Below are 25,433 nucleotides of genomic sequence, written 5' to 3' on the forward strand. Positions count from 1 at the left end.
AACAGGTGGCTGAATCACTCCAACTCCTTGTTTAAAAACAGACAAAGAGGTTAAAATGTAAGAAAAGGATTAAAGAAAAAAAAATTGAAAGGTAGAATTAAGAAGTGATATGCTTTACACTCTTCAGCCTTGTGGCATGCAGACAAGCAGAAAAGGACTAAGGCTTACGTGGAGGCTCTGGTCACCAAAAACTACTGAAATACAGAGTGAGGGCCTTGCAAATGAACTACTACAGAACTCGTAGGGACACGCACCTTTATCCTCTGCAGTAGCAAGTACACTGGCAATTGTCGAATGCAATAAAGAATCTCTAAGAGTAAACCTGACTTCAGAGACTCAGCCAAATAAAGTCACCAAAGCCAGGGTATACTTGGAGAACACCAGAAAGAGCCAGGGAAAACACATTCACTAACCTTCATGGTAAAAATGGGAATCTCTGGCTCACCTCTACCCTGACAGCAATATTACTCAACTTAATTTTAGTCATTTAAAAAAAAAAAAAAAAGCTAGCACATTTAAGAAGGGATATATGCCCTCAATCTCTTCACACATCAACTTTACCCACAGAAGAGGCTGCTTCCATCTTTTCTCTCAAGGGTGAGAATAACTAGTTGGGCAGAGCAAGAAGAGAAGAAAGTTGATGCCCCTTACATTCCTTTGCTTGCTCCTCTCAAGGAGGAATAGCTAATCTGACAGGTCAAAGCTGACCATTTATTAGGCCACATTTTAATAATGAAAGACATCACCACTAACTGTAAACTGTGGTGGGGCTTGTCTTCTATCTTTGAGATCCATGCTACTCCAGTAACAGGACCAGAGCCATTTACCCCAGATTAGCCATCTCTCTCCTGACTTCTTTTCACACACACACAGCCACCTGACCTAAGATACTGGCCCAGCCAGAAAACTGCACAGCAACACATTTAAGGAAAATCTGTCCTATATTATTGCCTAGGACATCCCCTTCCCTCGTATCACAAGGCATATATCATATTGCCAAACTCTCCTCCTTCTTTTTTAGGCCACTGGATTGCACTGGTTAGACCCACTCATATTTGGAAGGTGAAACAGGCAGAAATTAACAGAGGAAACAACAAAAGCATATACAGAGGCATTCTGCCAAAACAATCTACTATCTAATTTTTCCCAGAATTCACAAAGGGGTACGGAGGGATTGGGTGCTTGATTAGATTAATAAAACTGTACTTCTCTTACATATAACTTCCTTCAGCAAGAAAGACCTGATCAATGTGTATGTATTGTGTTAGACATCTAGAGAGAAAATTAGTGCAAATAAGGGTACCTACTTGAGGAACAATCCTTTTATGCATAAAAAGGTTAAGAGCAATGTAGGTTAGTCAGCAATCATATATGTCACAAAGAAACAATAATGACCTTTATTGAATACTTATATGAGCCAGGCCAGGCCTCAAGTATTTTAAGGATGAGGAAATTAGAGCTTAAGAGATCCCAAGGTCAAAAAGATAGGAAGTGACTGAGCTGGGATAAACAACCCAGCTCTGTCTGGCTGAAAAGCTCCTCCTTATTATAAGCCCTTTCCTAAACTTGAAAGAAAGACCAAAAAGCAGGGAAAAAGAGAAAGAAGAAAGGCAGAGAGGGAGGAAAAAGAAATAGAAAAAAATTTTTTTTATTTATGGCACTTCCAATGTGTCACCTACTGCTAATGACATTACACTCATCCTCCTAATCCTCTTAACAAGCCTATGAATTAGACACTATCCCCCATGCAAAAGTATCTCCATTTAAAGTTGAGGAAATTAAGGCATAGAGAGATTAAATGGTTCAAAATCACACTGGTATTAAATCACATAATCCTAACCACAGTGCTCTACTTCCTCCCTATGAGAAAAGGCCACCTAAACAGCGCAGTACTGAGACAATATATTTGGAGGAAGGACTGATCTCGGTGAGCTTTAGGAAAATGTCACGAAGAACATGAGGTTTGAAAAGCCTGCGCCTTCCAGGACAAAAAAAAGGGGGGGGGGGATTGAACCAAGAAAGGTAAGAAGGAAGAAATCATGTGTCCTATTGAAGAGAATAAGTAGTCCAATTTAATTAAAGTAGAGAACAATGAAACATGAGGCTATAGAAAGCTACAGTAAATGATCTCTACCGTGAATATCTTCCTTCCAGGAATTTAAGCTTTATTCTACCCATCGGTCAATGAAAATTAGGAGTGGAAGATTAACAAAATGAAGTACTTGACTCAGGAAGAAGAATCTTCTGGTTATATGACAGAAAGCAAAAGCAGAGATACCAACAATTTACAGATTATTATTAAAGTTTAGAAATTAGATGATGTGGGAAGTAGTAATAAGAATGTTTTTAAATGCTTGCACTTAAGAGTCAACATGTATAGAATTAAAAAACTCTGCAAATGACTGTTCCTTTTCCCTTACCCCCATTAAAAAAAAAAAAAAATCCTCTGTCCTTTACATCCAAATTCAGTCAACAAAACTACCATCTTTTCAGTCTAAGAAAGTGAAACATGAACTTTTAGATCTCTACTCTAACTTTGTAAAATGATGCTAATGAGCTTTAAAATTTTCAGTGCAGAGTGATGCTTAACCATGAACCATACAGGATGCCACTGCTAAGCTCCAGACTATCCAGGAAATAACCATCTGATTTTTTAAATCTAATTTTATACTAAATAGTAGACTCCTTTTTGGATATGTAGCATTTCTGATGAAGGCACATCAATACACCAATATGTACGTCCACAAGGGAACTGAACAGGTACAAATCAAGATCAAAACAGCAATCAGAGTTAAAGATTTGGGGTTCATCCAAATAGAAGCAATATTTGAAGCTACTAGATTTCCAATAAAAAGAAAGATAAGGATTAATGCTCCTAAAATATGGCAGACCAGATAAGTGGAAACATTTGGGGCTGAGGGATGCTAACAATAAAGTAAAAAAAAAGAAAAGAAAAAGAAACTTTTAGCCAGGTTCTAAGCAGTGAGTCAGACTGAGGAAGAGACACAGTTATGCTCAAGGTATAAGAGCTGACTGAGGCAGGTGAGGAATAAAGAAGACTCAAATTGGTCCAAATATGGCAGTAGACCATTACCAGGCTCAACACTTGAAACCATAATGTAGTAAAACATCCAACTCTTGAAAAGAGGTCAAAAAGAGCTACTGCCAACTGCTGCCTAGAACTTAACAAGAAGCTGCATGGCAAGGGAGTCAGAGGAAACAAACCTCACAAATAAGAACTGACAAAAGTAACTTTTTATCACCCAATATCAACACCCAGGAGCCCTGAACTGCCAAAGTAAGACTTGGCTCCAGAGGAGAAGCCAGAACAACTGTAAAACTTCTAGACAAGAAGGGACAAGCAAAAGGGCATGAGGGAGAAAAGGTGGTAAAACAGATAGTGACCCTATTCAAAATAACTTTACAAACCACTATTCTAAAACACACAAAGCAATCCAATGCCAAGACAGCTAAAGAAAACAATGACATTCACTCACAGTAATATTAATCTTCTAGAACAGACTTAGAAGTTTTAAAAATAAATGTATTAAAATCCTCACAGAGTGATATGAACGAATAATATCTATACATACACACACACCCCCCACACACACACAAAAAGTCGAGAGATGGCCCCTCCTACAGCATTATTATTATAGAACTATATTAAATTTAAACAAACCAACAGAACAAAAGAGAGCCCTGAAATAGATCCAGATAGATAGGAATATTTGGAATATGACAGAGGTACCATTATAAATCAGGGGGGAAGAAAAATTATTCAAATCGTACAAGAACCAGTTAGCCATATTCCTGCCTTACACTACACGTCAAAACACACACACACACACACACAAATACACATATATATTCTAATAATTTAATTTCTAACTACTCAGCATTAACTTGTTTTCTTCCTATTTCCAAATAAAGAAAATTACTTAATTTAAGGGCTCAAATTATTTGGGTTTTGCTTAAGCAAGGTATCTGGGTACCTGATAATTTCACACCAAATAATACTTTACCTTTCCAAATTATCTATTCCTACATAAAGATAATATAAATATACACAAAACTATACTGTCCACACTGAAAATGTCAACATAAATGTCTGCGGGCTCTCTAAATTTGGAGTAATCACAAACATGTTAATTCCTATCATATCAATCTAGAAAAAATAATATATAGTATTTACGCTCTTTTAATGGAATTAAATGTCAATTTTGGGATGGTCACATACTTTAAAACAAGCATAGGCAGACATTTTCTATAAGGGTCCAGACAATAAAAATTTAGGTTTGCAATCTATATATATAGTCTGTTGCAACTATACAATTCTGCCATTGTCCGCTGAAAAATGAAAACAGCCATAGACAATATGTAAACAAATAAGACTGGCTGTGTTTCAAAAAAACATTTATCAAAATAAATAGACCGTAGTTTGATGGCCTCTGCTTTAAAACATTTGTCCTAATAAAAATGTACAGGATTAACATTTATCCAACTTGAAAATGCATTATAACCCAGTGTTTTCATCATGTAAGGCAAAAAATTCAGACCACCTCCACAGCTAGGGAGGAAAAAGCACAGAATTTTTGCTTGGCAAAAGTACAGCTACATGCAAAAGAATGAAACTTTACCACTCTCTCACACCATACACAAAAATAAACTCCAAATGGATGAAAGACCTCGATGTGAGACAGGAATTCATCAAAATCCTAGAGGAGAACATAGGCAGCAACCTCTACGACATCAGCCAAAGCAACCTTTTTCATGACACATCTCCAAAGGCAAGAGAAACAAAAGATAAAATGAACTTGTGGGACTTCATCAAGATAAAAAGCTTCTGCACAGCCAGGGAAACAGTCAAAAAAACTAAGAGGCAGCCCACGGAATAGGAGAATATATTTGCAAATGACACTACAGATAAAAGACTGGTATCCAAGATCTACAAAGAACTTCTCAAACTCCATACACGAGAAACAAATAAACAAACCAAAAAATGGGCAGAAGATATGAACAGACACTTTTCCAATGATGACATACAAGTGGCTAACAGACACATGAAAAAATGTTCAAAATCATTAGCCATCAGGGAAATTCAAATCAAAACCACACTGAGATACCACCTTATGCCAGTCAGAATGGCAAAAATAGACAAGGCAAGAAACAACAATTGTTGGAGAGGATGTGGAAAAAGGAGATCCCTTCTACATTGCTGGTGGGAATGCAAGTTGCTACAGCCACTCTGGAAAACAGTGTGGAGGTCCCTTAAAAAGTTAAAAATTGAGCTACCCTATGACCCAGCCATTGCACTACTGGGTATCTACCCCAAAGATACAGACGTAGTGAAGAGAAGGGCCATATGCACCCCAATGGTCATAGCAGCATTGTCCACAATAGCTAAATCGTGGAAGGAGCCGAGATGCCCTTCAACAGATGACTGGATTAAGAAGTTGTGGTCCATATATACAATGGAATATTACTCAGCTATCAGAAAGAACGAATTCTCAACATTTGCTGCAACATGGACGGCACTGGAGGAGATAATGCTAAGTGAAATAAGTAAAGCAGAGAAAGACAATTATCATATGATTTCTCTCATCTATGGAACATAAGAACTAGGAAGATCGGTAGGGGAAGAAAGGGATAAAGAAAGGGGGGGTAATCGGAAGGGGGAATGAAGCATGAGAGACTATGGAAAAACTGAGGGCCTCAGAGAGGAGGGGGTGGGGGATTGGGATAGACTGGTGATGGGTAGTAAGGAGAGCACGTATTGCATGGTGCGCTCGGTGTTATACGCAACTAATGAATCATCGAACTTTACATCGGAAACCGGGGATGTACTGTATGGTGACTAACATAATAACAAAACATTAAAATAAAAAAAAAAAAGACGACGACGACAAGGAGTTTCTCCTGTTATCACTTTGGCTAACTTCTAACAAAAGGGTGACGGTTTAAAAAGAGGAAAGCAAGTGGCAGTAATAAAATAGGCTTAAGTGTCTAGCAGAAATAGAAATATATAGAAATATATAAACATTTCTGCAAGGAAATAATATATGTAACTACAGCATATTATCAAAACAACATATGCTAAATACATGTAAGTGTAAAAGTTATAATGTTGCCAACATGGTAAAATAAGATCTAAAAGTAACCTGGGAAAAAGCATGGGTGAAAAAAACTGCAATCATCATATGTAATTCTAAAAGGGGAAAAACCCCAGAATATCCTAATATTCTAATATGAAAATATGCATTTCAGATAAATTTTCACTGAAGCACAGAATTTTCCCAATAGTACCATGAGTACATTCTCAATAGTACTACTAAAGCCAACTGAGATTTTAAAGAAGTTTAAAGGTTTTAAAGGAATGACATAAAGATTAAGAAGTATTTAATTGTATACTATAACATTAGCAAGTACAAAATTCACAAATTCTTAAATATTCAGATTATAATGACTCCTTTTGCTTTAACTATGAAAGGGACTTGTACTCCTAAAGAAGTGGTGTAATATTAAGTATGCTGTTTTAAAAAAAAAAGGGGGGGGGGGAGAATAAAGGAAAAACTCAACAGCTATGATGTTTACCATATTCCTGTTTCAATAAGAAACACTTGTTTATTTTGTATTTGAAACCCCCTAACATCTATTCTATATTTGAGTGTCCATTTATACTCATGCTTTAAACAATGGTTAGAAAAGACGTAAATATCTTTAACTGTTACAAGAAAACAATGTACTCTTTATTAAAAAATTATAATTTATATAACTAATAAACTTGTTTTTCAGAGCTCATACTCTAAAGTTTTTCTCATTTGAAAAAGAGGAATAATGATAATTTTTTATTTCATAAAGGTGTATCCAATCTCTTATTGGTTTCTCTCTGATACATGAAAATTTTCTGTTAACATGAACTTAATACAGAAAATCCTAAATAACATTTTCCCCTTCTATGACATTGCTGTTTGCCTTGTAGATATTAGAATAATTTTATAAATACTCAATGATTTTTCTTATTTTCCCCATAAAACAAATGCAATTCAGAGGCAAATAATAGTGTTAATTAATATGATACTAAAATTGAGAATCAGATCTAATTTGCAGGGATGTCTGCATTTAGACAAGTCGAGGCAAACAATAAAACTGCCAGGAGAGTTAAAGAGTGCACTGTTACACGGGTGTGAGCCTAGACTTCGGGAAGATCTCAACACCTAACTGAATACTGATCAGAAGCAGCACCTCTCTGTGTATGCGGATGCACAAAATAACCATCGACACTAAACAAGATTCTCTCAAAATCACTCCATCTTTGGACAGTGTGGACAAATTTAATTCCCCACCAAAAAGATACCGAATCTGAATATTACAGTATTTATAAACATCTCAAATTATAAGGACAAAAATTAACTTACTAGTAATAGTACAGATCATTACAGAAGTTTGAAGAGTAGTTCTATTAGAGTAGTAAGGGAAGAAGCCAGATTACAGTGGGTTAAAGAGTAAGTGGTTGTTGTGTAAATTGGTACAGGAAAAGACTCCATGAAGTCTAGACATAATAAAGAGCCTGAAGATAGTAAAACAGAATGGAGGTGGTAGCGGATCATATTTAGGGTACTCGACACAATGGTATGCAGGAGATACCACCAGCTGATAAGTGGGAAAAAAGAGTCCTCCACGACAGAACATTATTTACAAAGGAATTTATTAAACAGACAAGTCATACTGTAAAATAATATTCTAAGTATTATGGGTACAAACAATGCAAGAAGCTTTATATTCATTGTTCATAATCACAAACATCCTATATGATACTGTCATCTAACAAATGAGGAAATTAAAGTTCATAAGGATAAATAGTTTATCAAAAGTGGAAACTTTTGACAAATATTAGAGAGTTTGTTAAAGTCTTGAAATTTTGAGTTCAAAAAAGGAAGAAATTACTTTAAGCTGTTTCTATTACGCTCACTAAAATCCTTTCATCTCAGAGTTAGCCATTTTTCTCTCATTCCAATTCTTGCTGTACTCTTTTGAACAGAAAGTAGATAGAGCTGTTATTAGAAATGCCTGGCATAGGGGCGGCTGGGTGGCACAGCGGTTAAGCGTCTGCCTTCGGCTCAGGGCGTGATCCCGGCGTTATGGGATCGAGCCCCACATCAGGCTCCTCCGCTAGGAGCCTGCTTCTTCCTCTCCCACTCCCCCTGCTTGTGTTCCCTCTCTCGCTGGCTGTCTCTATCTCTGTCGAATAAATAAAATCTTTAAAAAAAAAAAATGCCTGGCATAAGTAGATAAGCAGAAGTTAACCCAAAGGTTAAATCTAGAAATCAGAATTGTTAAGCAAAGAAAGCAGCAAAGACTTTGCCAAACAAACAAAAGCTGAAGAATCTGCAAGATGAAATCCACTACAAAAAATATTCAAGGCAGTTCTTCAAGCTTAATAAAATGCTGCTAGATGAAAACTTTGATCTATATGAAGAAATTAAGAATGCCAGAAGTAACTATGTTCTTATTTTTCCATTTCTTAAAACACAGACTGTTCAAAACAATCATAACAACAACATATTGCAGATTTATAATATATATAGAAGAGTTATAACAACATTAGCACAAGTGATGGCAAGGGATAAAGAGAAGCATACTGTTGTAAGCATGCTAAAGTAAAGAATAATATTTACATAACCAATGAAGTGGTATATTATTATTTGAAAGTAGATGATGTAAGTTAAACATGCATATTGTTAACCCTAGAGCAACCACCAAAAAATGAAGAGAGTTAACAAATAAAGCAATAACAAAGAAAAAAGGAATGCTCAAATATACTCAGCTAATCCAAAAATGGCAGAAAAAGAAAAAAGGAATAAGAATTAGATGGGACAAATAGAAAACAAAAAGACATTTGACATAAGACCAATCTTACTAAAAGCCACATAAAATATAAATAATCTAAAACACTCCAATTAATAAGCAGAAACTGTCAGACTAGTAAAACCCAACTCTAATCTGTTTACAGAAAACTCAGTTCAGGTATAGACTCAGTAGTTTCTAAGTACGAGATACCCAGAGTTTCAAAAAAAAAAAAAAAAAGACAAAATTAAAAACATCAAGAAAAAAAGAAAATTAGCAGTATCTAATCATCAGAAGGAAAATCAGAGAACAGTTGCATTTTATGAATTGAAAAGGAACCTATAAACTAGCTTGTGAACCAAAGAGAAGTAAAAAACTAGAAGCTGCAGTCTGTGTTCTTCATTACTGTTAATGCCAGACAACACATTGAGATGGCTTAAGGCTAAAAGGGAAAAGAGAACATACAACCACAACCAAGCTGCAAAGTCTCAAACCAGCATTGATTTCTGTTTGTAGCATTTAACATAAATAATAGTGTCCACAGCACTGAACACTATAATTAAGGATGCACTGGCACTTCTTTTACAACCCCGTATTTTCATTCATTCATAACATTCTTAGAAAGTCCTTCATAAAAATAAAAGACTTCATTACTTGTTTGAATCCAAATGTGACTTTTCTTCTTCCTAAGACAGAAGAGATATGAGAGAATGAAAATACCATTTTCAGCTCTAAAGAATAAAAGGGAAAAACTTTCCAAGGATAAAACAAATACAATAGGACCCTCAAAAACATCCAATATGGCAAAAAAGAATTAAAATTTCCTCAGTAAGTTTAATGTTTTTTTAAACGAAAAATCCAGTTTATGCCAAGTTCAGTTTTCATATGGCATATATTTTAAGCTTATACATACCATCATAAAAGAGTCTATGATTTAAATAAGTAGATGTATTTTTTTTAAGCAAGAAGAAAGAAGTTTAGAGTCCTAAAAAGATGGAGGAGGCGTAGGGGTCCCCTTTATCAGCTGGTCCCCTGAGTCGAGCTGGATATGTACCGGACCATCTTGAAAACCCACGGAATCAGCCTGAGACGCAGGAAGATACATCTGGATCTCTACAAATGAACATCTCCAGCGCTGAGTATTGAGGTACGAAGCAGGGAGCCGTGAATCCGCGCACAGATATCGGAAGATAAACAGAAGGGGGAGGGAGCCAACACGCTCGAGCACTGGGAAGCGGTACCCACATGTACTGGGGAGCAAGCCGGACTTGGGGACCGGCACCCTTGAGAGAGCAGATTGAGAACATGAGCCCAGGAACGTGCACGCGACCAGACTGAAAACCGGAGCTCCCGAGCGCTCACTGGAACTGAACTAAATCCAGGAGCTCGGGAGCGCGCACACAACCTGACTGAAAACCGGCACTCCGGAACACACTCGAACCACACTGAAACAGAGAGCTCCTGAGCGCGCGGGAACCGGGGCACCTGGCGGTGTTAGATACACAAAGGACAGAGACATGCGGACCCTGGAAATGAGGGCTAGGATACCAGATGGGGGGGGCAGAACCCAGGATGCTGCAGGGTTTTTGGCAGCACCGACATAAACATAGTTAAAGAGGCCAGGAATGCTCAGTGGAGAGCGGGCTACGATCTCTCTGTTCTGAGACAGAGGCTGGGATTCGGCCATTGCTGCTCTGACTCTCAGAAGAGCCACAGAGGGAGTTAAGATGGCGGAGGAGTAAGGGGACCCCTTTGTCAGCCAGTCCCCTGAGTCGAGCTGGATAGGTACCAGACCATCCTGAACATCCACGGAATCAGCCTGAGACGCAGGAAGATACATCCGGATCTCTACAAATGAACATCTCCAGCGCTGAGTATTGTGGTAAGAAGCGGGGAGCAGTGAAACCGCGCAGATATCGGAAGATAAACGGAAGGGGGAGGGAGCCGCCGCGTTTGGGCGCCGGGAAGAGGTAGCCACCTGCACGGGGGAGCGGGCAGGCTCCCGGACCAGCACCCGCGAGAGAGCAGACTGAGACCGTGAGCCAGGAACGCACGCGACCAGACTGAGGGCCGGAGCTTCGGAGCACAAGGGGGCAGCTGGCAGTATTAGAAACACAAAGGACAGAGACGCGGCGGCCCTGGAAGTGAGGGCTCGGACGCTGGATGTGGTGCGCACATCCCGGGACGCTGCAGGGTTGAGCAGCACCAACAGAAACAGAGTTAAAGTGGTCAGAACTTCAAGGGAGAATGGTCCGCGATCCATCTGTTCTAAGACAGAGGCTGAGATTCGGCCGCTGCTGCTCTGACTCTCAGAAGAGGCACAGCAAACCGCCAGGGAAAGCCACCAGAGAACAAAAGCCTGGAAATACTGGCTCACAGCGTGCCCATCCCCATCACCCCTCACAGGGGACACGGAGACTCTACCCAAACAGGGTTGCCTGAGTATCGGTGCGGCAGGGCCCTCCCCCAGAAGGCAGGCTGAAAAAATCAAGAAGCCCACAACCCGGGGCGCCTCGGAGACGCACTCCTTAAGCGTCTGTCTTCGGCTCACGGCATGATCCCGGCGTTTCGGAATCGAGTCCCGTATCGGGCTCCTCCGCTGGGAGCTTGCTGCTTCTTCTCCCACTCCCCTGCTTGTGTTCCCTCTCTCGCTGGCTGTCTCTCTGCCACATAAATAAATAAAATCTTAAAAAAAAAAAAAAAGCCCACATCCCTAAGATCCCTATAAAACAAGGGCGCACGGCCTGGATCCCGGTCAATAATTTGGGCTCTGGAGTTCAGGTTAAGATGGCGGAGGAGTAGGGGACCCCTTTTTCAGCCGGTCCCCTGAGTCGAGCTGGATAGGTACCAGACCAGCCTAAATAACCACGGAATCAGCCTGAGACGCAGGATGATGCATCTGGATCTCTACAAATGAACATCTCCAGCGCTGAGTATTGAGGTACCAAGAGGGGAGCTGTAAACCGTGCACGGATATCGGAAGATAAACGGAAGGGGGAGGGAGCCGCCGCGTTTGGGCGCCGGGAAGCGGCAGCCACCTGCACAGGGGAGCGGGCGGACACACAGAGGGCACCTGCGAGAGAGCGGACTGAGACCGCTGAGCCGTGAACGCGCACCCCACCAGGCATCTCCCGGAACACCAGAATCCCGGTGTGCTCACGGGATCCAGACTGAGACCGGGAACTCCCGGAGCGTGCGCGGGGCGGCTGGCGGCTGGCGGGCCACCTGCACGGGGTAGCGGGCGGATTCGCGGTCGGCACCCGCGAAACAGCAGACGGAGACCCTGAACCGGGTGCGCGCGCCACCAGGCTTCTCATGAAACTCCGGAATCGAGGTGTGCTCACCGGGCATAGACTGAGACCGGGAGACCCGGGAGCGCGCGGGGCGGCCGGTGGCTGGCGGCATTAGAAACACAAAGGACAGAGACGCGCGGGCCAGTGGCTGGCGGCATTAGAAACACAAAGGACAGAGACGGGGCGGCCGGTGGCTGGCGGCATTAGAAACACAAAGGACAGAGACGCGCCGGCCCTGGAAGTGAGGGCAGGGTCGCCGAGTTGGTGCGCACATCCCGGGACGCCACAGGGTTGAGCAGCACCAACAGTAACAGAGTTAAAGTGGCCAGAACATCAGTGGAGAACGGGCCGCAATCCCTCTGTTCTGCGACAATGCAGCCTCTGCTGCTCTGACCCTCAGAAGAGGCATAGCCGGCCGCCAGGGAAAGCCGCCAGAGAACAAAAGCCTGGAAATACCGGCCCAGAGAGTGCCCATCCCCATCCTCCCTCGCAGGGGACACGGAGACTCTAACCAAACAGGGTTGCCTGAGTATCGGCGCGGCAGGCCCCTCCCCCAGAACACAGAAGGCAGGCTGAAAAATCAAGAAGCCCACAACCCGAGGCGCCTGGGTGGCGCCGTCATTGAGCGCCTGTCTCCGGCTTAGGGCGTGATCCCGGCGTTCCGGAAAGGAGTCCCTCATCGGGCTCCTCCGCTGGGAGCCTGCTTCTTCCTCTCTCACTCCCCTGCTTCTGTTTCGTTCTTGCTGACTGTCTGTCTCCCTCTCTCAGATAAGTAAATAAATAAAATCTTTAAAGAAGAAGCCCACATCTCTAAGATCCCTATAAAACAAGGGGCACGGCCTGTGACCCAGTCAATAATTTTGGGCTCTGGAAACCCCGCAACCTCTCTTCATCAGAATGACAAGAAGGAGAAGCCCCCCCCAGCAAAGAAAAGACAGTGAGTCAGTGGCCTCTGCCACAGAAGTAACGGATATGGATGTAACCAAATTATCAGAAATGGAATTCAGAGTAACAATGGTCAAGATAATGAGTAGACTTGAAAAAAGTATTCAGGAAAATATTACTGAGAATATACAATCCCTAAGGGCGGGAATGAGAGCGAATTTGACAGAAATTAAAAATTCTATGAGCCAAATGCAGGCAAAACTAGAGGCTCTGACGGCCAGGGTCACGGAAGCGGAGGAAAGGGTTAGTGAATTGGAGGATGGGTTAATAGAGGAAAAAATAAAAATAGAAGATGGTCTTAAAAAAATCCACGCCCACGAATGTTGGCTACGGGAGATTACTGACTCAACGAAACGATCCAATGTTAGAATCATCGGCATCCCCGAGGGGGTGGAGAAAAACAGAGGTCTAGAAGAGATATTTGAACAAATTGTAGCTGAAAACTTCCCTAATCTAGCAAGGGAAACAAAAATTCGTGTCCAAGAGGCAGAGAGGACCCCTCCCAAACTCAACCATGACAGACCTACACCACGTCACGTCATAGTGCAATTCGCAAATATGAGATCCAAGGAAACAGTATTGAAAGCGGCCAGGGCAAAGAAATTTCTCACGTACCAAGGCAAAGGCATCAGAATTACAGCAGACCTGTCTACACAGACCTGGAATGAGAGAAAGGGTTGGGGGAGCATTTTTAAAGCTCTTTCAGAGAAAAACATGCAGCCAAGGATCCTTTATCCAGCAAGGCTGTCATTCAGAATTGATGGAGAAATAAAGACATTTCAGAATCGACAGTCACTAGCCAATTTCGTAACCACGAAACCAGCCCTACAGGATGTATTACGGGGGGTTCTATAAAAGTAAAAAGGCCCCAAGAGTGATACAAAACAGAAAGTCACAGCCAATACAAACAAAGACTTTACTGACAACATGGCAGAATTAAAAGCATATCTCTCAGTACTCAGCCTGAACATTAATGGTTTAAATTCTGGTTTCAAACGCCACAGGGTTGCAGATTGGATAAAAAGAAATGACCCATCCATTTCCTGTCTACAAGAGACTCATTTCGAACCCAAAGATGCATTCAGACTGAGAGTAAGGGGATGGAGTACCATCTTTCACGCAAATGGACCTCAAAAGAAAGCTGGGGTAGCAATTCTCATATCAGATAAATTGGATTTTAAACTACAGACTATAGTTAGAGACGCAGAAGGGCACTATATTATTCTTAAGGGAAGTATTCAACAAGTGGATATGACAATTATAAATATATATGCCCCCAACAGGGGAGCAGCAAGATACACAAGCCAACTCTTAACCAGAATAAAGAGACATATAGATAAAAATACATTAATAGTAGGGGACCTCAACACTCCACTCTCAGAAATAGACAGAACACCCTGGCAAAAACTAAGCAAAGAATCAAAGGCTTTGAATGCCATACTCGACGAGTTGGACCTCTTAGATATATATAGAACACTACACCCCAGAACCAAAGAATACTCATTCTATTCTAATGCCCATGGAACATTTTCAAGAATAGACCATGTTCTGGGACACAAAACAGGTCTCAGCCGATACCAAAAGATTGAAATTATCCCCTGCATATTCTCAGAACACAACGCTCTGAAATTGGAACTCAACCACAAGGAAAAATTTGGAAGAAACTCAAACACTTGGAGACTAAGAACCATCCTGCTCAGGAATGACTCGATAAACCAGGAAATCAAAAATCAAATTAAACAATTTATGGAGACCAATGAGAATGAAAATACAACAGTCCAAAACCTATGGGATACTGCAAAGGCAGTCCTAAGGCGGAAATACATAGCCATCCAAGCCTCACTCAAAAGAATAGAAAAATCTAAAATGCAGTTTTTATATTCTCACCTCAAGAAGCTGGAACAGCAACAGAGGGACAGGCCTAATCCACGCACAAGGAAGCAGTTGACCAAAATTAGAGCTGAAATCAATCAAGCAGAAACCAGAAGTACAGTAGAGCAGATCAACAGGACTAGAAGCTGGTTCTTGGAGAGAATCAATAAAATTGACAGACCACTGGCAAGACTTATCCAAAAGAAAAGAGAAAGGACCCAGATTATTAAAATTATGAATGAAAAAGGAGAGGTCACGACGAACACCATTGAAATTGGAAGGATTATTAGAAATTTTTATCAACAGCTATATGCCAATAAACTAAGCAATCTGGAAGAGATGGAATCCTTCCTGGAAACCTATAAACTACCAAGATTGAAAAAGGAAGAAATTGATTTCTTAAACAGGCCAATTAATTATGAAGAGATTGAGTCAGTGATAAACAACCTTCCAAATAACAAAACTCCAGGCCCAGACGGTTTTCCTGGGGAATTCTACCAAGCATTCAAAGAAGAAATAATACCTATTCTCCTAAAGCTATTTCAAAAAACAGAAACAGAAGGAAAGCTACCAAACTCATACTAGGAGGCCAATATTACCTTGATCCCCAAACCAGGCAAAGACCCCATCAAAAAGGAGAATTACAGACCGATTTCCCTAATGAATATGGACGTCAAAATCCTCAAGATCCTGGTTAATAGAATCCAACAGTACATTAAAAGGATTATCCATCATGACCAAGTGGGATTCATCCCTGGGATGCAAGCGTGGTTCAACATTCACAAATCGATCAGCGTGATACATCATATCAACAAGAAAAGACTCAGGAACCATATGATCCTCTCAATTGATGCAGAAAAAGCATTTGACAAAATACAGCATCCTTTCCTGATTTCTGACAAAATACAGCACCCTTCAGAGTGTAGGGATAGAGGGTACATTTCTCAATCTCATAAAAACCATCTATGAAAAGCCTACAGCAAATATTATTCTCAATGGGGAAAAGCTGGAAGCCTTTCCCTTAAGATCAGGAACACGACAAGGATGCCCACTCTCGCCACTATTATTCAACATAGTACTAGAAGTCCTCGCAACAGCAAACAGACAACACAAAGGGATAAAAGGTATCCAAATCAGCAAAGAAGAAGTCAAACTCTTTCTCTTCGCAGATAATATGATACTGTATATGGAAAACCCAAAAGAATCCACTCCCAAACTATTAGAAGTTATAGAGCAATTCAGTAATTTGGCGGGATGCAAAATCAATGCTCAGAAATCAGTTGCATTTCTATACACGAACAATGAGACTGAAGAAAGAGAAATTAGGGAATCCATTCCAATAGCACCAAAAATCATACGTTATCTTGGAATTAACTTAACCAGAGACGTAAAGGATCTATATTCTAGAAACTACAAATCACTCTTGAAAGACATTGAGGAAGACACAAAAAGATGGAAAAACATTCCATGCTCCTGGATCGGAAGAATTAACATAGTTAAAACGTCTATGCTACCCAGAGCAATCTACACTTTCAATGCCATCCCGATCAAAATACCCATGACATTTTTCAAAGAACTGGAACAAACAGCCCTTAAATTTGTGTGGAACCAGGAAAGGCCCCAAATCGCCAAGGAATTGCTGAAAAGGAAAAACAAAGCTGGGGGCATCACGTTGCCGGATTTCAAGCTATACTACAAAGCTGTGATCACAAAGACAGCATGGTACTGGCACAAAAACAGACACATAGACCAATGGAACAGAACAGAGAACCCAGAAACGGACCCTTGGCTCTTTGGGCAACTAATCTTTGACAAAGCAGAAAAAAACATCCAGTGGAAAAAAGTCTCTTCAATAAATGGTGCTGGGAAAATTGGACATCTACACACAAAAGACTGAAACTTGACCACTCTCTCACACCATACACAAAGAGAAACTCCAAATGGATGAAAGACCTCGATATGAGACAGGAATCCAACAAAATCCTAGAGAACATAGGCAGCAACCTCTACGACATCGGCCACAGCAACTCTTTTCATGACACATCTCCAAAGGCAAGAGAAACAAAAGGTAAAATGAACTTGTGGGACTTCATCAAGATAAAAAGCTTCTGCACAGCCAAGGAAACAGTCAAAAAAACTAAGAGGCAGCCCACGAAATGGGAGAAGATATTTGCAAATGACACTACAGATAAAAGACTGGTATCCAAGATCTACAAAGAACTTCTCAAACTCAATACACGGGAAACAAATAAATCAAAAAATGGGCAGAAGATATGAATGACACTTTTCCAATGAAGACATACAAATGGCTAACAGACACATGAAAAAAATGTTCAAAATCATTAGCCATCAGGGAAATTCAAATCAAAACCACATTGAGAGACCACCTTATGCCAGTTAGAATGGCAAAAATTGACAAGGCAGGAAACAACAAACGTTGGAGAGGATGTGGAGAAAGGGGATCCCTCTTTCATTGTTGGTGGGAATGCAAGTTTGTATAGCCACTTTGGAAAACAGTGTGGAGGTCCCTTAAAAAGTTAAAAATTGAGCTAGCCTATGATCCAGCAATTGCACTACTGGGTGTTTACCCCAAAGATACAGATGTAGTGAAGAGAAGGGCCATATGCACCCCAATGTTCATAGCAGCATTGTCCACAATAGCTAAATAGTGGAAGAAGCCAAAACGCCCTTCAACAGATGATTGGATTGAGAAGATGTGGTCCACATACACAACGGAATATTACTCAGCCATTAAAAAGAACGATTTCTCAACATTTGCTGCAACATGGACAGGACTGGAGGAGATAATGCTAAGCCAAATATGTCAAGCAGAGAAAGACAATTATCATATGGTTTCACTCATTTATGGAATATAGAAGTAGGAAGATCGGTAGGAGAAGAATGGGAAGAAGAAACGGGGTAAACAGAAGGGGGAATGAACCATGAGAGACTATGGGCTCTGGGAAACAAACTGAGGGCTTCAGAGGGGAGGGAGGTGGGTGAATGTGATAGGCCGGTGATGGGTAGTAAGGAGGGCATGTATTGCATAGTGCACTGGGTGTTATACACAAGTAATGAATCATGGAACTTTATATCAAAAATTAGGAATGTACTGTATGGTGAATAACATAATAAAATTATTATAAAAGAAAAGAAAAAGAAAAGTTTATTAAAGTAAAAGTAGGGTTGGGGTGCCTGGGTGGCGCAGTCGTTGAGCGTCTGCCTTCGGCTCAGGGCATGATCCTGGCCTTCTGGGATCGAGCCCCACATCAGGCTCCTCTACTAGGAGCCTGCTTCTTCCTCTCCCACTCCCCCTGCTTGTGTTCCCTTCTCTCACTGGCTGTCTCTCTCTAATAAATAAATCTTTAAATTAAAAAAAAAAAGTAGGGGCACCTGGGTGGCTCACCTGGTTAAGTGTCAATTCTGTTTTCGCTTAGGTCAAGATCTCAGGGTCATGAGATCAAGTCCCAGACAGGCTCCGTGCTCAGCGCAGAATCTGCTTTAGACTCTCTCTCTCCCTCTGCCCTGTCTTCCCCCCATTCCACTCACACACATACACCCTCTCTAAAATAAATAAAATCTCAAAAAAAAAGAAAAAGAAAATGTCAAACTATACATAAACTAAAATACCTAATTTTGTATATCTTGGGAGATTTTTATTACTGTCAATTGCAAACAATAATAAAGCAAATGCAGTTAAATACACTATTCTCTTTCTACCTTTTCATATGTAATACAAGTAAAATTCCATGTTGCCATAGAGAAGAATACACAACTGTTACATACAATTCATAATAATCTATATGCCAGTGGAAGAAAACAGCAGTGTTGTAATACAATGGAAAACTAAAAGGATCTGTATTTTTTATTATTTGTGGGGCTCCTGGGTGGCTCAATAAGTTAAGCATCTATCTTCAGTTCAGGTCATGATCCCAGGGTCCTGGGACTGAGCCCCAATTCGGGCTTCCTGCTCAGCAGGGGGGCCTGATTCTCCTTCTCCCTCTACCACTCCCCCTGCTTGTGCATACCTGCTCTCTCTAATAAAAGAGTAAATCTTCAAAAAATTTTATTACTTGTATTTAATTTTTATAGATTTGCCTCTACTAACAGATTTTCTTATACTGATATTTAAATTAATCAAAGCTCTCTGGAGAGTATTGGAAAGCCAGGGGTAAAACATAAATTTTGTGAAATTCATCCATCAAATAAATTATATAAATAGTGAAGAATAGAATTTTTTCAATGGATTTTTATAAGGACAAAAGACATCTTAAGATACTGTTTACACTAAACTTGAAGTAAGGGTATTCCAATTTGCCAATATATTAATTGGAATTGAAGCATCTGGACTTTATTGATCAGGCTATGAAAATTTACTCAAATAAATCATTTTCATCTATTATCAATGTCCATAAATGAACAGATTATATTTTACATACTATATTTCTTTAGGTTCTACAGTAATCAATACAGTGTCAGTGTGATGAACTACAAATGATTTAGAGAACCTGAAACACGAGAGAAGAGAAAGTGATCCAGAAAGCCAGGCTAAAAAGACTGAGAAGAACTACAGAATCAACAGGAAGGTGACCATTAATAAATTTTAAGCACAAGAGTTAAGCAATCAGGTCTACAGTTGAGGAATATCATTCCCGGAGGCAGTGTGAAAAACATTTGGAGAGAAGTACCAATGATCACTGAAAGACCTATATTCAAGACACAGTATAGCAGTGGAATCCAGAAATGGATGAATAACTGAATAAAAGTAGTGTAAACAGTTAAGGATGACTTCACGGTTTCTGGACTGAAGGTAAATAATGGAATTGTTCACTGAAATAGGAACTATAAAAGGAGGGAAGGATTTGAGGTTTAAGATTAATTCAATTCGGAACATTCTACGGGTCACATAAGCGAAGATCCATTTTGCTCGTGATGTTGGAGCTCAGAAAATGCGACTGGACTCTAAGTATTTTATTAATTAACATATAATAACTAAATCCACAGAAAATAAAATTATCCAAGGACAGGATTATAATATTGAAAGCCTAGGAAACTCAATTTAAATTTTGGGATGGATGGCAGAAAGAAGTCACAAGAGAAGCCAGATTGGTGCCAAGAGATAGGGAAACAATCAGAGGAGCCACAGAAAATGAAGTTTTCAGAAGGAGATCAAAATTATCAACTATCACAGTTGAGTGAGGATTAAAATGTAAATGACAAGTGTCCACTGGCTTTTGCAACAGTGATGTCACTACTGACCGTTGCTGAAGTGTTTACAGTGGCATCATGGAGGCATATTCAGAAAAGAATATTAACTTGTAATTTTAAAAAGGGTGGAAAGGCATATACTTATTGAAAGTGAATAAAATTTTCTCTATTTGTAGAAATCTACCAAAAACAAAAATGACTCCTAGAGTAAATAACTGAAGCAAAGTCACAGGACATAGATCAACATACAAAAATCAACTGCATAATGTAAAGATAAATAACTAACTGGAAACCAAAATCAAGAACACAGTAACATTTACCAACACTCCAAGAAAATCAAATATTTAGTAGATATAAATCTAACCAAACACATACAGTATCTATACGCTGAAAAAACAAAATGCTAGTGAAAGAAATCAAAGAAAAAGCTAAATGACTGGTGAAACATACTGTGTTCATCAATTAGAAGACAACATAGAAAAGAGGGCAATTCCTCCCAAATTCATCTATATATTAAGGCAATTCCTGCCAAATCCCAACAAGGTTTTCCTAGACATCAACAAGCTCATTTTAAAATTTGGGAAGAGGTTCGATTTCAAATAGCCAGAATGTTGAAAAAGAAGAATCAGGTAGGAGGATACACAATTCCCAGCGCAAGACTTACTATATAACTACAGTACTCAAGTCAGTGTGGTACTAATCAATGGAAAAGAATAGAGAACCCAGAAATAAACCCATGTAAATATGTCAAATTGATTTTTGATAAAAGTACAAAAGCAATTCAATGAAATAGAGGCAACCTTTCCAAAAACCAGTGCTGAAAAAGTGGTCATCCATAAGCAAAAAGCTTCAAACTCAACTTCACACCTTATATTAACTCAAACTGCATTACAGACTTAAATGTACAACTACAAACTCTTAGGGAAAAAAGTACAAGAAAATCTTTGCTATCTTGGGCTAGGCAAAGAGTTATTAGAGTTGACATCAAAAGCACATATGCATAAAAGAAAAAACTGATAAATTGGACCTAATCAAATTTGAAACCTTTGGTTCTCCAAAAGGCCCTATTATGAGGATTAGAGGACAAATTACACAGTAGGAAGTATTTGCAAAGCATATACCTGACATAAAACTTGTTTCTAGAATATAGAAAAGAACTCTCAAAACTCAACATTAAGAAAACATTCAAATTAGAAAGTGAATAAAAAACATGAATACACAACTTCACTAATACATATGGCAAATAAGCATATAAGTAGTATTGGACATAATTATCTTAAGCAAATGCAAATTAACACACAATGAGATATCACTGCATACTTATCAGAATAGCTAAATAAAAGTAGTGTTAGTAACAAATGCTAACGAGGACATAGAGAAACTGGATCACTCCTATACTACTCATGGGAATGTATAGTAGGTATATCCATTCTGGAAATCAATTTAGCAGTTTCTTTTAATAAAAATGGACTTCCCATAGGATATAACAATAGTGACCTTGGGCATATATCCCAGAGAAGTGAAAACTTATATAAGCATAGAAATTTGTACACAAGGGGCGCCTGGGTGGCACAGCGGTTAAGTGTCTGCCTTCGGTTCAGGGCGTGATCCCGGCGTTATGGGATCGAGCCCCACATCAGGCTCCTCCGCTAGGAGCCTGCTTCTTCCTCTCCCACTCCCCCTGCTTGTGTTCCCTCTCTCACTGGCTGTCTCTATCCTGTCGAATAAATAAATAAAAAATCTTTAAAAAAAAAAAAAAAGAAAGAAATTTGTACACAAATGTTCAGAGCAGTTTTATTTGTAATATCAAAAATGAGAAGCTACCAAAAAGTTGTTCAGTGGATGAATGGTTATAAACAATCTGTAGTACATCAGAGATGTGGCAGAATACTACTCAATGATACACACAACAAACCACTGTTAAACACAGTAATTTGATGAATCTCAGGGGATTTATACTAAGTAAAAAAAAAGCTAACCTCAAAAAATTATATACTGTATGATTCCATTTGTATGTGCTATCCTTGAAATAAAATTACAGAGAATGAGAAGAGAGTAATGGTTGCCAGAGTTAGAAGGTGAGGACATTGATGGCAGTTATAAGGAGTAGCACAAGGAGGCCTTGCAGTGGTGGTACAGTTTTCTATCTTGATTGTGGTAGTAGTTTCACAAAGGTACAAGTATGAAAAAACACACAGAGCTCCATACACTCATACATACACACACACACACGTGTACATATAGAGTGAATCTGAATTAACTGGATTAATTGTGCCAATGTAAATTTCTTTTTTTTTTTTTTTTTGGTATTATACTAGTTATGCAAGATGTTAACATTAGAGGAAGCTGAGTTAAGGGATGTAAGAGAGCTCTCTTTTTCTTTGCAACTTCTTGTGTTTATCTTGAAATATTTATAGATTCGCTTTTTTTTTTTTTTTTTTTTTTTTAAATGGGAGGTAAGATGGGTGCCTGGCTGGCTCAGTCGGTACAGTATGTGACTGCTACTTAGGGGTTGTGGATTCAAGCTCTATGCTTGGTATAGAGATTACCTAAAAATGTGTGTGTGTGTGTGTGTGTGTGTGTGTGTGTGTGTGTGTGTGTGTATACATATATATAAAATAAAACGGAAGGAAGAAAAGAATATAAACAGCTCTGTCTCTTTCAAGTACACAAGGAACACTCTCCATGACAGATTATCTGTCAGGCCATAATAGAGTTAAATAAATTTCAGAAGTTCAAAATCATACAAGGTACCTACTCTGACTACAATGGAACAAAACTATAAATAAGTAACAGAAGGGAAATTATAAACTATGTAAACATCCAATGGGTGGAAAAACAAATCACTAGGAAAATTACAAAATAAGATGAATGAAAACAAAACATATCAAAACAAATGGATGCAGCTAGAGCAATACCTAGAATATTTATAGCTGTAAAAACACGCATTTTAAAAGAAGAATGATCTCAATCAACAACCTAATTTATATACTATGGAACTACAAAAAGAAAAGTAAACCCAAAACCAGGAAGGAATAAAGATTAGAGCAGAGATAAATAAAGAATAGGAAGTCCTAGCCTCAGCAATCAGACAACAAAACAAAATAAAAGGTATCCAAATCAGTAAGGAAGAAGTCAAACTTTCACTATTTGCAGATGACATTATACTATATATAGAAAACCCTAAAGATTCCACCAAAAAATTGCTAGCACTGACACATGAATACAGCAAAGTCGCAGGATACAAAATCAATGTACAGACATCTGTTGCATTTCGATACACCAATAATGAACCAGCAGAAAGACAATTATGAAAATAATCCCATTTACAACTGCATCAAAACCGTAAGATACCTAGGAATAAACCTAAACAAAGAGGTAAATGATCTGTACTCTGAAAACTACAGAACACTTATGAAAGAAATCAAAGATGACACAAAGAAATGGAAAGACATTCTACACTACTGTATTGGAAGAACAAATATTGTTAAAATGTCTATACTACCCAAGGCAATCTACACATTTAATGGAATCCCTATCAAAATACCACCAGCATTTTTCACAGAGCTAGGACAAACAATCCTAAAATTTGTAGAGAACCACAAATGACCCCCAATAGCCAAAGCAATCTTGAAAAAGAAAAGCAAACTTGGCAGCATCACAATTCCAGACTTCAAGCTATATTACAAAGCTCTAGTCATCAAGACCATATGGTACTGGCACAAAAAAAGACACACAGATCAATGGAACAGAATTAAAAACCCAGAAATGAACCCACAACTTTATGGTCAACTAATCTTTGACAAAGCAGGAAAGAATACCCAATGGAAAGAAGACAGTGTCTTCAATAAATGGTGTTGGGAAAACTGGACAGCAATGTGCAAAAGAATGAAACTAGACCACTTTCTTATACCATACACAAAAATAAATTCAAATGGATGAAAGACCTAAATGTAAGACAAGAATCTATCAAAATCCTAGATGAGAACACAGCAGCAACCTCTCTGACCTTGGCCATAGCAACTTCTTACTAGATACATCTCCGGAGGCAGGGGGAAAAAGCAAAAAATGAACTATCGGTCTTCATCAAGATAAAAAGCTTCTGCACAGCAAAGGAAATAACAAAACTGAAAGGCAGCCTACAGAATGGGAGAAGATATTTGCAAATGACCTATGTGAGAAAGGGTTAGTATCCAAAATCTATTAAGAACTTATCAAACTCAACACCCAAAAAAACCAAAAAATCCAGACAAGAAATGGGCAGAAGACATGAACAGACATTTCTCCAAAGAACACATGTAAATGGCCAACAGACACATGAAAAGATGCTCGACATCACTCATCAGGGAAATACAAATTAAAACCACGAAGAGATACTTCACATGTGTCAGACTGGTTAAAATTAACACAGGAAACAATAGATGTTGACAAGGATGCAGGAAAGGGGGAACCCTCTTACACTATTGGTAGGAATGCAAACGGGTGCAGCCACTCTAGAAAACAGTATGGAGGTTCCTCAAGAAGTTAAAAACAGAACTACTCTATGACCCAGCAATTGCACTACTAGGTATTTAGCGGAGAGGTCTGCAGACAGCTAAAAAAATAAAAAAAGGGGGGGGGGGGCAGCAGCTTTCAGTATCAGCCACAATGTGGATGCCCTCAGACTCTGGAACTAGGACCTCAAGGGCCCTCAGGACACCCACAGACTGACTGTCCCAAAGTTTTTGCAGTTGAGAACTCCTTATTATTCGTTGGCAGACTCCAGCAGCCTTTTGCCACTGACCAACGGCTGTCAGAACCACAGACCCCTGAGAGAAGACACTGTTGCACTCCCCCCGATGGAGCCCCTATTGTGCTGTCCCAAGACCGGGGCTGCAATGGCACCCCCCCAACCAAAGAACACCTCAGATGCCAGAGCCATATCTGCTCCATATATGTCTATACATCCAACCCCAGCTCCAAACATGCTGCCACTCAAGACCCTGGTACCACAGCTGCTCCACGTGTACCTACGTCTCAGGTATTGGAGCCAGCACCACTGCAGGCTAGTCAGCACCTAGGACCCCAAAACCAGCATCCTAAACCAGCATCTTTCCTCACAAACCAGTGCTTGAGACCTCAGCTCCATAATATTCACTGCATGCCCACATCTCCAATTTCAAAGCCACCACCAATCCAGGATTCCCAAAGCTCTGGACCCCACCTCTGAGGCTACTCCACAGGCACCCTTCCATCAGACACACAGTACAACTACTACTGCAAGGGGAC

At 39.7% G+C, this 25,433-nt stretch overlaps 1 protein-coding gene across 7 annotated transcripts in view; it reads right to left on the reverse strand.

Annotated features, from left to right (window-relative positions):
• VPS13B (vacuolar protein sorting 13 homolog B) overlaps nt 1-25,433 on the reverse strand; it is a 760,370-nt gene that overhangs the window by 694,802 nt on the left and 40,135 nt on the right. The gene's annotated exons all lie outside the window — the stretch shown is intronic.

The sequence above is a fragment of the Ursus americanus genome, chromosome 9 (genome assembly GCF_024610735.1).
Source record: "Ursus americanus isolate L20-20 chromosome 9, mUrsAme1.1.p, whole genome shotgun sequence".
NCBI lineage: Eukaryota > Metazoa > Chordata > Mammalia > Carnivora > Ursidae > Ursus > Ursus americanus.